Source organism: Orcinus orca, chromosome 20 (assembly GCF_937001465.1).
Source record: "Orcinus orca chromosome 20, mOrcOrc1.1, whole genome shotgun sequence".
Taxonomy (NCBI): Eukaryota; Metazoa; Chordata; class Mammalia; order Artiodactyla; family Delphinidae; genus Orcinus; species Orcinus orca.
In genome coordinates this window covers 30,086,239-30,098,779 of record NC_064578.1, presented here as the reverse complement: position 1 = coordinate 30,098,779, position 12,541 = coordinate 30,086,239, and positions in this window count along the sequence as shown.

The following is a 12,541-nucleotide window of genomic DNA, read 5'->3' as shown; positions in this document are numbered from 1 at the left end:
TTTCGAGACAATGGGAAGACCAGTTCTAGAGACTGGTTAGCAGAAGGAGAAAGAATGATCCAAGCCCCATTTCACTACTCAGCAGCTGTGACTCTCTTACAAGTGGCTCAGCCATGCCGTGCCTCAGTTTCCTCATCTGCAAAATGGGCTTCATTGTTTCCACCTTGCAGAGTGGTTACTTGGATTCCGTAAGATAAGTGATATACGGTGCTTAGCAGGATACCCGCCATGGTCAGTTATCCATATTGTTGTCCTTGTTCTCATTTCAGGAGGAAGTGAAAACCGAGGAGGTAGGAGGAAACGAGGGCCTCTGGGACCACACCCCAAACTTTCCAGAACACCGGATGTTGAGAAGCCGTAGGGGCCACCCAAGACCATTACAGGCATCACTGCTGCTGTCCCCAACATTTCTCTTCACCTGCACGTCCAGATATGGGCCCCGGAACCCCTGCCCCATCACATCCATTTCATCAGAAATTCTATCGAGACTTCTGTCTGCAGCATAAGAAGGAAGCCTCGTGCTGTCCTCAGCCGGCCCCCTGCCCCCGCCCCCAAGTCCCCAAAGTCCCTGAGTGTGTGTGTACGCTCTTGCCTATTACATGCACAAACTCCATCAGAAAGCATTTGTCTACACCCTCTTTATTCACTTTCAAAGGGTTAAACAGCCTATTTACTGGGCTGTCAACAATCCCAGGCCCAAATGGGAAAGAAAGCCCCGTCCAGTTTTGTGCGGCCGGGAGCCTTGTCTTTGCTGGCCTGTTCTTGTCCCTGTCATGTAATATCCATGACAATCGTGTTGGGCTTTTTTTTTTTCGGGGCTCTGTGGGGCTCAATCTGAGGGGCCACTTTAAGCCAGGAAAGGCCTTTATTTCTGTGAATTTGAAAGAGCCTTGAGAAGGTCCTTCCCCTCAGAACCCTCTTCAGCAGGTCACCGCGGTTTCAAAAGGATTTAAATGCGGAGGCTGCGATCAGTACTTCCATCACGTTCTAATAGACTGACATGAGCATTTGTGCCTGAAAGACAGGGGGAAAAGTGATGCAGATTTTCCCTAAATTGGACTGACGCACAAAGCAGGGAGAGCAGTTGAGTGACGTGGTAACCCCTCACACCCTCTTTTACACTTCTAACCAGCGCTGCACAAAGAGAGCCGTGGGAAGCTGCCCGGGAGCCCGGCCGGGCCATTTCCATGGGCCATATGGAAATTTTGTTTTGTGTACAGAGAAAGTGTCTGATAACAGTGACCTTAACTGCCATATGTGGGCAGTGAATAGGCCAGAGGAAAACCACTCCACAATCTGACCCTCGACATATGGACCAGCCGCCCAAGGAGATTTCATTGCCATCTCGTTGGCAACCCGGGGGATTTCATTAGATTTGTTAATGAATTGCTCTATTGACTTATATCTGAGCTTGCCTCATTAGAGGAGAAGAACACAATTTTTATCTATGTTTTCGTGAAGGGGACCAGAGCGTTCCCTCCTTTGTGGGGCGGTAGGTAATCTGCAGGGCTGTCATCGGCTTTGAACTAATTTATTGTGTCAGTTTAAGGAGGCCCTTCCGCGCTTGTTGAGGCCGGAGCCCCACTCCAGGCCTCTTCAAATCAGTGTTTTCCTTGTGAGCGGGGTGTTTCCTTGGCTCCTGCTTGGTTTACAAATAGCCAAACATGACGTGGTCCTGATGCCGTGTGTTGTCGGGGTGCTAGCAGCGAGTGACGTCACCTGCCAAGAAGGGGCTTTTCTAGGCAGTGACACACTGTGCGCGGAGGCTGCGCCTTTATACATCCTCGAAGGAACTTTGCGTTGGGACATCTCTGTGCATAGCACACCCCACTTCTGCCCTGCCAACTTTGGAGTCATATGATTCTCCCCACATCCAAGCCCTATTGGTGATGGCTCGATCGTTTGGGCTTCTCAACGTGGGAAAGCTTGGGTTTGAAAGCAATAAGAGCTATCAATTAACATACTTTTAGGGGTAAACCAATAAAGAACCCATTATGGCTAATAGCGAGTGTGGAATCATGAGGAATTAGCAAAATGAGATTCAATAAAATGGAAACCATAAAGATAAGCTTCCGAAGATTGGACCTGGCTTTCTGAGTTTAAGTCTCAAATAAACAAATGAATGATACCCACCGAAGCCTCCCTTTGGTTCCTCTTTCTAAGGACAGGGGGAACTTTCCGAGTGGGAGCTATGAGGAAAGTTGGTCAGCCCTGCAACTCAAACGTGGTTTATTCCACAGGGGAGAAAGGGTGGAAGAAGACAGGTAAATTCTTAGAATACACACAAGTTGGGCTCAGTGCTACCTGTATGAGCCCCCGTAATAGGATGTGGCATAAAAGTCTCCAAGACTGTGCATTGGCCACTTTGGCACTTATTCTTGGCACATGGAAAAGCCAAAAAGTTGGATGAAGCAGAAAACGTCCTACTGATGTCATAGTGAAAATCTGGGACTCACAGAGGTCCTGCAGCAGCAGCAATATTGGGGCAGAGATGTTACAAATGAGGGCGTATCTCCTTGAAGCGGTGGTGTGAAGTGTGGCCGGGATCACTGTCTATCCTTAGCTGAGTCTGAAGATGGAAACTAGGCTCTCCCGTGAGGTGCTGCTCTCTTCCAGTGTCCCACAGCAGTGCTCCTCAGTAGCATGAGGAGAAGCTCATCAGGGCTGTTGGTACCCACGGAAGGCTCAAAGAAAGAGGAACCCCCCCACAGTGGGAGAGAAATTTCCACAACATTAGTTCTGGGTAAGAGAGTATCCTTGGAATGGGGGCCTGTAAGATCTGAAAACATCTATATATGAGAATTGGGTCTGGGGGTCGTAAGGAAGTTATATAAGCTGTAATAGTTTATGGAGGTACTTGGGTAGTTTTACCAAGCATACTGTTTTGATCAAGACAGGTCCATTCGGTTGTTTGCCTTGAGTTCATTCACGCTTGATGTTGACTGTTGCCTTTACAATGGAAGTACCACTTGGCTGGGTATAAAATTTACCCCTCTCTTTCTGAACTTCACAGATGTTGTTCCACTGTCTTTTGACACTGAATGTCACACTAGTTCTTTACCATTTGCTTCTTGGTTGGTTGCATTTCGTCACTGAACAGTTTTATTTTTTTAATAAAATTTTGAAAAGGATAGGGGTGCTATATTTCATGATATATTTTGTGTTTGAAAATATCTCCCTCTTGCTTTAATACTGGCATGACAGCCTGACTGGTATGATTTACTTAGGTCACCTGTTCTTGTCCTCAGAACTCTGTAGATGTTCCCCAGTCACCTTTTGGCAGCAAACACCCCTCACTGGGATGACTTCTCAACGGCCAGCGCCTTCATGTGGTTTCTGGGTGCCTGAAGAAATATTTCTTTCCTCTTGAAATCTAAGAACTTGACCAGGAAGTGTCTCCCTGTCTGTCACCCTCCATCAGTATATCCTGGAACCCAATATTTCCAGACATATCCTTGTGAACAAGATTCAGTTCTTTCTTCATTTCAAGGAAATTCGGTGCTATTATATCTTTGCATTTTTTTTGGTTTCTGTTTGTGGGATTATCTACTTCAGAGTCACTAATTATTTTTATCTTGCAAAGATCCAATAGGCTTTTAATCCACTAATGACTAACGTCCGTTATCAGCATATTATCTCCCCCGTACCCTCAGACTATAAGGACCTCAAAGAAAGAAAAGCATTTTATTTATCTCCGTTTCCTCTGAGCCCAGTACATAATAGATGCTTAACTTGCACGTGACCTTGTCGGTTAGGGTTTAAACTTTATTTTTGAGAGAAGTTGCGAGTCGTCGAAGGATAGCCGTAGTTGACGTGACCTCACGTAGCTTCAAAGTGAGGTGGGCTGGAGGTTAAGGAAGAAGCTCCCAGTGAATGGTGGTGGCCAGAGTTGCTGGTTTAGTAGGAAAAGCAGATGTAGTAGATAAACATGAGTATTTTGGACTCCCCCAAGGAGAACAGTCAGACTGGCACCTCTGCTCAGAGGTTAGGTGGCTAATGGAAATGGACTGGGCTTTGGTGCCAGGACCCTTTCCTTTTAGGATTTTTTCTTCTCAGATGTGTAATTATCAGTTGATCTCCAACACCAAACTTGCCCAAAAGGTTGGCATGTTAAAATTTTAAAGTATATTTTTTGCACCCATCAGAGTCCCGGCAGGAAAGGGATAGCACAGCCAAAGGGCTTGTTTGAAGAGATTTTGGTGATGACGTTCTGTACAGAGGTGTGGGCTAAGGGGACCCCAACGGATGCAGAGGTACCAGCGGGAAAGTACTAACTCCCTTTAGCTTAAAGGAGCAAGGGCAGAGAATGATGCTATAGACCTTGGTGAGAGCTGTGACCATGGAAGAGGGTCTCCACTGAGGTGCTGCACCTGTGGGCAGAGACCTGCACCCTGTGACCCCAGCGCTGAGCAGAAATCAGTGAGGCCAAGGCCGAGAAGGATGTGTCTCTTCCTTTCCTCCTCATCCTGCCCACAGGAAACCAGAGGTGAGAGAGCTGGAGTGATGCAATCATTCTTAGAGGTCAGCCCCCCGGGTCCAGAGCAGGGTGGAGAAGGGGCAGGGTGTGTATCTGCAGGGTCCCAATCTACCCCCATGGAGACAAACTCCCTCATGATAAAATAAACCAAACAATAAAAATCAAATAAATCAAATGAAATTCCATGTTTTCCTATCGGATTGGCAGGGATGAAAATGAAAAGAAATTGTGTGGGGGAGGGTGAGTGGAGAAAGAGCCTCCCTTGCACATTGTTGGTGGGAGGGTAACTTGGAACAGCCTCTAGAGAGGGCAATTTGACAGCATCTATCAAAATCACAAGTGCATATGCCCTTTGATGGAGAAATCCCTCTTCCAGGAATCCATCCATAGATATATTCGTACACGCACACAATGCTGTGTACATACTCATTACCATAGTGTTTGCAATAGCAGAACATCGGCAAAAAAACTAAATGCTCATCAGTAGAAGACTGGTCCAATAAATTGTGGTCCAACCACACCGTGGAATACTATGCAGCCACGGAAAAGAATAAGTAGGCTCTTTCTGTAATAATTTATTGTTAAATGTAAAAAGCAAGATGTTAACATTTGTACTAAGGGGCAGGGGGAGATGGAGATAGAGCTACATGATCTCTTTTGGACCATGGATACGCAAGAAATTAAGGACATGGGTTCGGTCTTGTGGGTGGTCGGGGGTGAGTGCAGCAGGGAGGTTTTCACTGTGAGACATTTGGGATTTTGTGCAATAAGAATAGGTTTTGCCTATTCAAAAAAAGAATGAAGTCTATATTTTTTACAAACCCTACTTAAAAGCTCAGACTTGATCACCACAGTGGAAAATTATCTTAAAAACTGGGTGTGCAAAGTAAAGGAGCCCAGGGTGCTAGGCTTCCAGACTCCCGAGGCATCTGCTGTAGCTTTCAGTAGCGATGCTGCTCCTCATGTAAGCCCCCACCTGAGGCCCTGCCCAGGGTGTCAGGGTCTATGAATCAGTGAAATAATGGAAAAGGCCAGATCACTATCCCCTAGCAGATTTCCGGCTTAAAGTAGAATAGAAACAGCTGACTACTCCCCAGCCCACCCCAATGAAACCCCGAGGATGTGCGCCATTGGTAAGGGGAGGTGGCCAAGGGGGGAAGAAACTCCAGGGGCTGCTGTTGGGACTGGGCTCCTGTCCTGTGTCCCCTTCATGTTCATCTGCCTCACCCTCTCCACCGAGTGGCAGCCTCTGACCTATTTGATTCTGACATGTCCCAAGAGCAGCTACTTACATTGCGAGAGCTTCCATCTCTCCCCTCTGTTGACCTGCAGGCTGCAATCTCCTTATCTCTGGATGAGGAAGCAGTGATAATGCATGTCGTCGTGGTAGCAAACATGAGAATACTTGTCTTTTGCTTATTTCATATCCACTTTTATCACATTCCTCCAGCTCCTGCCTCCCTACACCCGTGTCCTCTTGCCGGGAGCTCTCCCACTCTTGCTGGAGAACAGAAGCCAGTACAGCCTAGGGACAACACCAGTGCAACACGATGGGCAAGATGGAATAAGCAAAACTGGGGTGCTTTCTCCGCTCTGGCCACACTGGCCTCCTTGCTGTCCTGTGATCCCACAGAGCATACTTCCGCTGTGGGGCCTTGGTCCTGGTCATTGTCTCTGCTTGGGACATTCTTCCCTTGGAGAATACGCTACTTTTCTCGGCCTCCCTCAGGCTTCTGCTTAAATCACTCTCTCAGTGACGGCTTCCCTGATCACGCTAGAATGGCAACCCCCATCCCTGTCCCATGCTGGCTTTATGTTTCTCCAAAGATCTGATCACCTTCTAACATGGAATATAGTTTACTTATTTATTTGATAAACTGTACATTATCTAGAAGGTAAATCACATAACTGCAGGGATTTCTTTTCTTTCTTTTTCTTTTCCTGTTTTGTTTCCTAAAGAGCCCTCGGCCCCTCTGAGTGCCTGGCACATTTCAATATAGTATTTACTGAATGACTAAATAGATGAATTGTAGCCCTTGATCTATTTTTTGTCTGTTTATGTCTGTTTCTCACCCACTAGACTGAGAGCTCCTTCTGCTGTTATCACCCCAGCACCTGCCACCATACCTGCCGATGCTCAGAAAATGTGTTGTTTGAATGAATGAATCAGTGATGGGCTCTTCATTCCACCATCTCAATCTCAGGTGATTTTTGTTCTGAGGGTACAGGACTGACATCAACCACACTCAAACACAGCAAAGCTTACTGCACTTCCTCTATTTGATTCTCCTACTTTTAGTTTGTCAGACACATTTTGGTTCAAGCTGTGTGGAGGAGATGATGAACAAAGTTCTAGGAGTGGGGAATTGTGGGCAGCGCCTGGATGAAGGAATAGGATCTGGGAAGCTGACCTCAGGGACCTACCTCTTTGCTTTCGAAGTGTGAAGTGTAGTTTTCCTTTGAGACAAGCAGTTGCTATGACGGATCTTGTGCATATGAGAAAGAGAAGCCCCCATTTGTTGATTGTGGACCTTTGGTCCGGAACAGCATGAGGCACTTACATACATTCATTTAAACTTCATGGCAACACCATGAGATGGGGATTTCTTTTCTGTACTCTGTTTGCAGAAAAGGCAACTGAGAACTAGAGAGATAGAGTTAACTTGTTCAAGGCCCTAGAACTAGACAAAGGGGGAACTGGGATTTAAATCCAAGCTTGATAATCTCTAAATCTTCTGCTTCATCTAAAACGCCTCTCTGTCATCATCCTGCCAAGAGTAACGCATTGAGTGGGTTTGTCGTAAAGTGATAGTGTAGTGATAGCTAGCTGCTGTAACATACAACCACCCGGACTTCAGTGATGCAACAATTGTTTATTTCTTATTCATGACACAGTCCCCAAAAGGCCTGCTCTGTGTGTATGGGGGGGTGGCGGGGGTGGTGGTGGATGCCTGCACTCTGTTCCATATGGTCATTCAGGGATTCAGGCTGCTTCCATCTAATGGTTCCTCATCCCTTAGGGAGTCCTCTTCCACTGGATTCTCTTCATGTATCCAGCAGGTGGGGGGGACCAAGAATCAGCAGAGCTGATAGCACACGGCAGGGTTTCACGAGCCAGGCCTGGCAGTGGTGTACCTCCCTTCTGATCACCTTCCTTTGGTCAGCACTCATCCCACAGAGGCAGCTAACTGCAAAGGAGTCTGGGGAATGCAGTCTAACTGTGTGCCCAGGGGGAAAAAAATGTGGGATTTGATGAACACGAAATAACTTCTGCCACAGGAGAGAATGTAGGGAGTGTTCCAGAACTGAGTTATATAGCCAGGTTTTAGTTTCCATGTTATTAAAAGTAAAGGCAGAGGTATAAGTCAGCCAGAGTAGCAGATAATTAAACAACCATTTGCACAGTAGAATCTCACCTGATCAGAATTCTCTGTTAATGTGCTATTTTTGTTAACATGATATTTTAGTTAAATGAGGGCTGGCCAAAACATCTTTTGGTTTCAAATCTTATTGCTAAAAATCTTTCCAAGATGTGGTGTTTCACATTCCCGCCTCAGGAAGTTCAGTGTGGTAAATTCAGCGAATATTTTCTCAGTGAGTGAGGCTCTCCCAAGGCTGCTGGGTTGCCATTCTGAATAAACATCAGTTTTCATGACATACTAGCTTGGGTGTGAAAGGGAGAGCTGACCTGAATCGGCAGTAATCGGAAAATGTCTTCTTTGATTTGATGGCTTTTTTTTCATTTTTCTGGTTATAAAAATCATTCACAGTCATTGTAGAAATGCTGGAAAATATAGAAAAGTAGAAATTACAAAACAAAGTAACTTCTAACTTTTACAGGCTAGAAATAGCCACTGTTAACATTTTAATTATATTTGCTTCTTTTTTCTCCCTGCCTTTCTTTCTCCTTCTGTCCCTCTTGTATATGTACATAATTGAGTTAATAGTATAAATGTAGTTTCATATCTTGCAATTTGTCTTATTATTAATTATATGATAATTTTACTGTATCATTAATATGGCTTTGGAAATATCATTTTATACTCAATAATTATAACATTCCACTATGGACAACCATGATAGTCCCAGATCTTTCTCTGCAGTTAAGCTAGCCTTTTTTTCATTAAATATTACAAATAACACAGCAATAAATACATCTATACATAAATCTGTATTTGATTGTCCGACTATTTTTAGGATAAATTTCTAGAAGTGGCATTACCAGGCCAGTGGGCATAAATATTTTATGCTTGGTACCCTGACAAACATGGAAGTTATTTTAATTTTTATTCATTTGCCAAGTGAAAAAATGGGTTTTGTCGATTTTAATTTACATTTTTTCATTACCAAAGTGACTTTTTATGTTTATTAGCCATTTGCATTCTCTGTACCTAATCTATTCCTGTCCTTTGACTATATTTTCTATTAACTCTTGATATTTTTTACTGATTTTTTATGATCTGTTTATTCATTAAGGATAATATCTTTGTCATTCTTATGGAAACTATTTTCCCATTTGTTTTAAAATTACTGTTATCAGCTTATTAATTTGTCATTTATCTATTTTTCCTCTCCAACGAAGAGTGAAGGGACAAGTTTCTGGTAAATTAAGAATTCTAATTAGTTGACTTCTGGTTGATTAAACAATCAAGATTTGGGGGTGGGGTTAACTTGGGGACATGTTGCAAAGTTGTATTACATTTGCAAATGAAATAATGAAGCTGAAAGGGAATTCGATCTGGTTTCCCTTCCCCTATCCTGTTCCATGGCCATTGACAACTCCCTCCATACCGTGGGCAGAGTTGTTTCTTCGGACTGAAGATAAGGTAAATAGAAGGCATTGAGATCTCAGCAGAGCTATAATTAACCCTTTTTGATGATGTCAGTAAAAAATCACCCGGGATTTCTGGGAAAGCTAGTAGAGCTTAAATAGATATACAGCCCCCCTCAAAAACAAAACAAACAAACAAAACCCTTGTTAAGTAGAAACAGACATATTTATAAATCATCAGTCTCTTGACCCAAATTCCTAAGGCCCATCCTCAGATAGGTTTTGCAGGCATAACTTTCAGATACATACTTTTCAACTGAGAACTCCTAAAGACAATATACATTACCCAGTGTGTAATAAAGTATATTAAATGGAACACTAGCTCCTTAGGCTATATTAATTAGGGGGTTCAAAAGTAAATAGATCTGAAGGCTTCCCTGGTGGCGCAGTGGTTGAGAGTCCGCCTGCCGATGCAGGGGACGCGGGTTCGTGCCCCGATCCGGGAAGATCCCACGCCGCAGAGCGGCTGGGCCCGTGAGCCATGGCCACTGAGCCTGCGCGTCCGGAGCCTGTGCTCCGCAAAGGGAGAGGCCACAGAGGTGCGAGACCCGCGTACCACAAAAAAAAAAAAAAAAAAAAAGAAGTAAATACATTTGAGAGTTGCAAGGTTAAACAGAATTAAATAGGTTTCTTCATTGCAGGGCTTATCAGAGCTTTTGATAGGCTAATATGCCTACGAATCTCTAAGACAAGATATTCGGCATTCCCACATTTATTTGACCATAGAGACCCCTTTTAAGGAATACCCTTTGAATGGGAACATATGTATATGTATAACTGATTCACTTTGTTATAAAGCAGAAACTAACACACCATTGTAAAGCAATTATACCCCAATAAAGATGTTAAAAAAAAAAAAAAGGAATACCCTTTGATAATAGACGTAAGCAGAACAGCCTTTGAAAAATTCTACCTTAACCCAAAACACTGATTCTAATTGTGTGCATCTCCTCCAGTCAGCTGATGGCAGATATATTTGGTGGCATAAATAAATAATTAAGTAGATAAATTAAGTGCTCATTAGTTGTCAAAATCTTTTTCTACTTATTATCCCATCTAATCCTCACAACAACTCAGTTAGATAGACATTATCATTAATGAGGCTATGGGGCTAGTGCCTGAGAGGTCTAGGATTGAATCCTGATTTCACTATAACCTGTGTGACCATAAGCAACTTACTTAACCTCTCTGTACCTCAGCTTCCCAAATTACATAGTTCAGGTAATAAGAGCACCTCCCTCATAGAGCTACAATGAGTATTAAAGGAACTTACATTTGTAGCACACTTAGAACACTATATAGCATCTTATGTACTCAATTCACTTTAGCTATTTTTTTTTTTTTTTGCAGTACGCGGGCCTCTCACTGTTGTGGCCTCTCCCGTTGCAGAGCACAGGCTCCGGACGCGCAGGCTCAGTGGCCATGGCTCATGGGCCTAGACGCTCCGCGGCATGTGGGATCTTCCCGGACCGGGGCACGAACCCGCGTCCCCTGCATCGGCAGGTGGACTCTCAACCACTGCGCCACCACGGAAGCCCACTTTAGCTATTTTTATTCCCATATTACAGCTGGGTACACTGAGGCTCAGAGTGGTTAAGTAACCTGAATAATAACGTAATGACAATAAAAGGAAAACGTTGGCTTTGAACACAGCTAGTCTGACTCTAGAATTTTTCTCTTAAATGTTATACTCATTATGCTCTGTTTCTGCGAAGAGCTTGGCATCTACATACGTCTATCCATATAGTCTGTATGAATGCTAACCGTGTCTTGTTCAGTGGCTTAGGGATGGATCAGCTACTCAACAAAATTCTTGCTTCCTCTTCCATAGAATACAGTTCTTGGAAGTGAGGCAGCTGCCATGCCTGGAACTAAAGGTCCCAGAACTCCTTGTGACTGGCTGTGGTTATGTGACTAGTTCTCACCAATTGAGTGCATCACTTCTGAGAAGGGGTTTTAAGTAAATGAATGCCCTCTTCCTTCTCTCTTTCTGCATTTAGCAAATGGATGCAGATTACTATGTGGCCCCGAGGGATGGTGGAATTTCAAGATGGAAGAAGCCTTGGTCTCTAAGTCACTACTTGGAGGAAAGACTCTCTCTGACCAGGTTCACGGGCACTTGACTAATAGGTAAGCCCCAAATAAACATCTATTGTGTTAAGTCATTGAAATGCAGGGGTTTAATTGTTATAGCAGCTAGCATACACACATCCATTTACTAGTGCACAGTCAGTACAGACTTGAGTATTCTTTTCAAATCGTTTTCCATACTCCTCTGGGCAAACTCAGAGAGCCCCATTAGTTCTCCTGAAATTATAGCCTAGATGGATCGTTTTGTAATAGTTCTGTGTCAGACCCAAAATGCAGAGGCTGACAGGGCTGAGCTTGGGGGTGGGCCTGGAGGGGCTGGCTAACAAATGACCTTGCCTTTGGAAACCTCTGGACAGGAGAGAGAAAGCAGGGGAGGAGGAGGGCACCAGGCTAGCAGGCATTTGGAGATGCTTCTCTGCCTTTTGATGGCATTGAGCACATTTTGCATTTGTCATCAAACGTTTACTACCAAAGTAATGAAGAGTGTTAATAAGGAAAGGGACACCAAACAGCCCAGCATAAAAGCCAACGGTGGCCATCAAGCTGCATTTGCCATTTATGGTGTTTCCATAGTTGGAAGAAACGCTTTTCCTGTACAAAAGATATAACTATATATCTTCTGATTTTATGGGCTGCAGATTACTCTAATTATCATAAAAAATTACTACCGCTAATAAAAATTCTATTATAAGTTACTTACGGTAATCTCCAGGGTACTACACGTAGCCAAGAAAAGGTTGTAATTACATTGCACTGCAGGGAGAGTTTGTTTCTAAAAAATCCCGAAACACTAGCTGCGTCTTTTAACACCTTGCCAGCGTGCCAATCCCTTTGCTTCTTCTCTCACCTCCTCCCCAGTTTTTGGTCAAAGGTCTCCTTGTTGTTTTCATTTTGCAGGATGTGGTTTGAACCTAGAATAATGACCCATCGTGGACGCAAATGACGCAAATGAACTTTCAGAGTTACAAATGTCTGGGTGGATTTGTCCTCCCCTGGGGCCTCCAGCATGTCAATGAAAGGATGTAATAGAAGGGAAGACTTGACAATCCCCGCCCAAAGGGAAACATGCTTAGCAAAATTGGTGGAAGCTACTGGGTGTTCATGCGAAACACAATGCTTAGTTTTTTGTTTGACAAGACAAC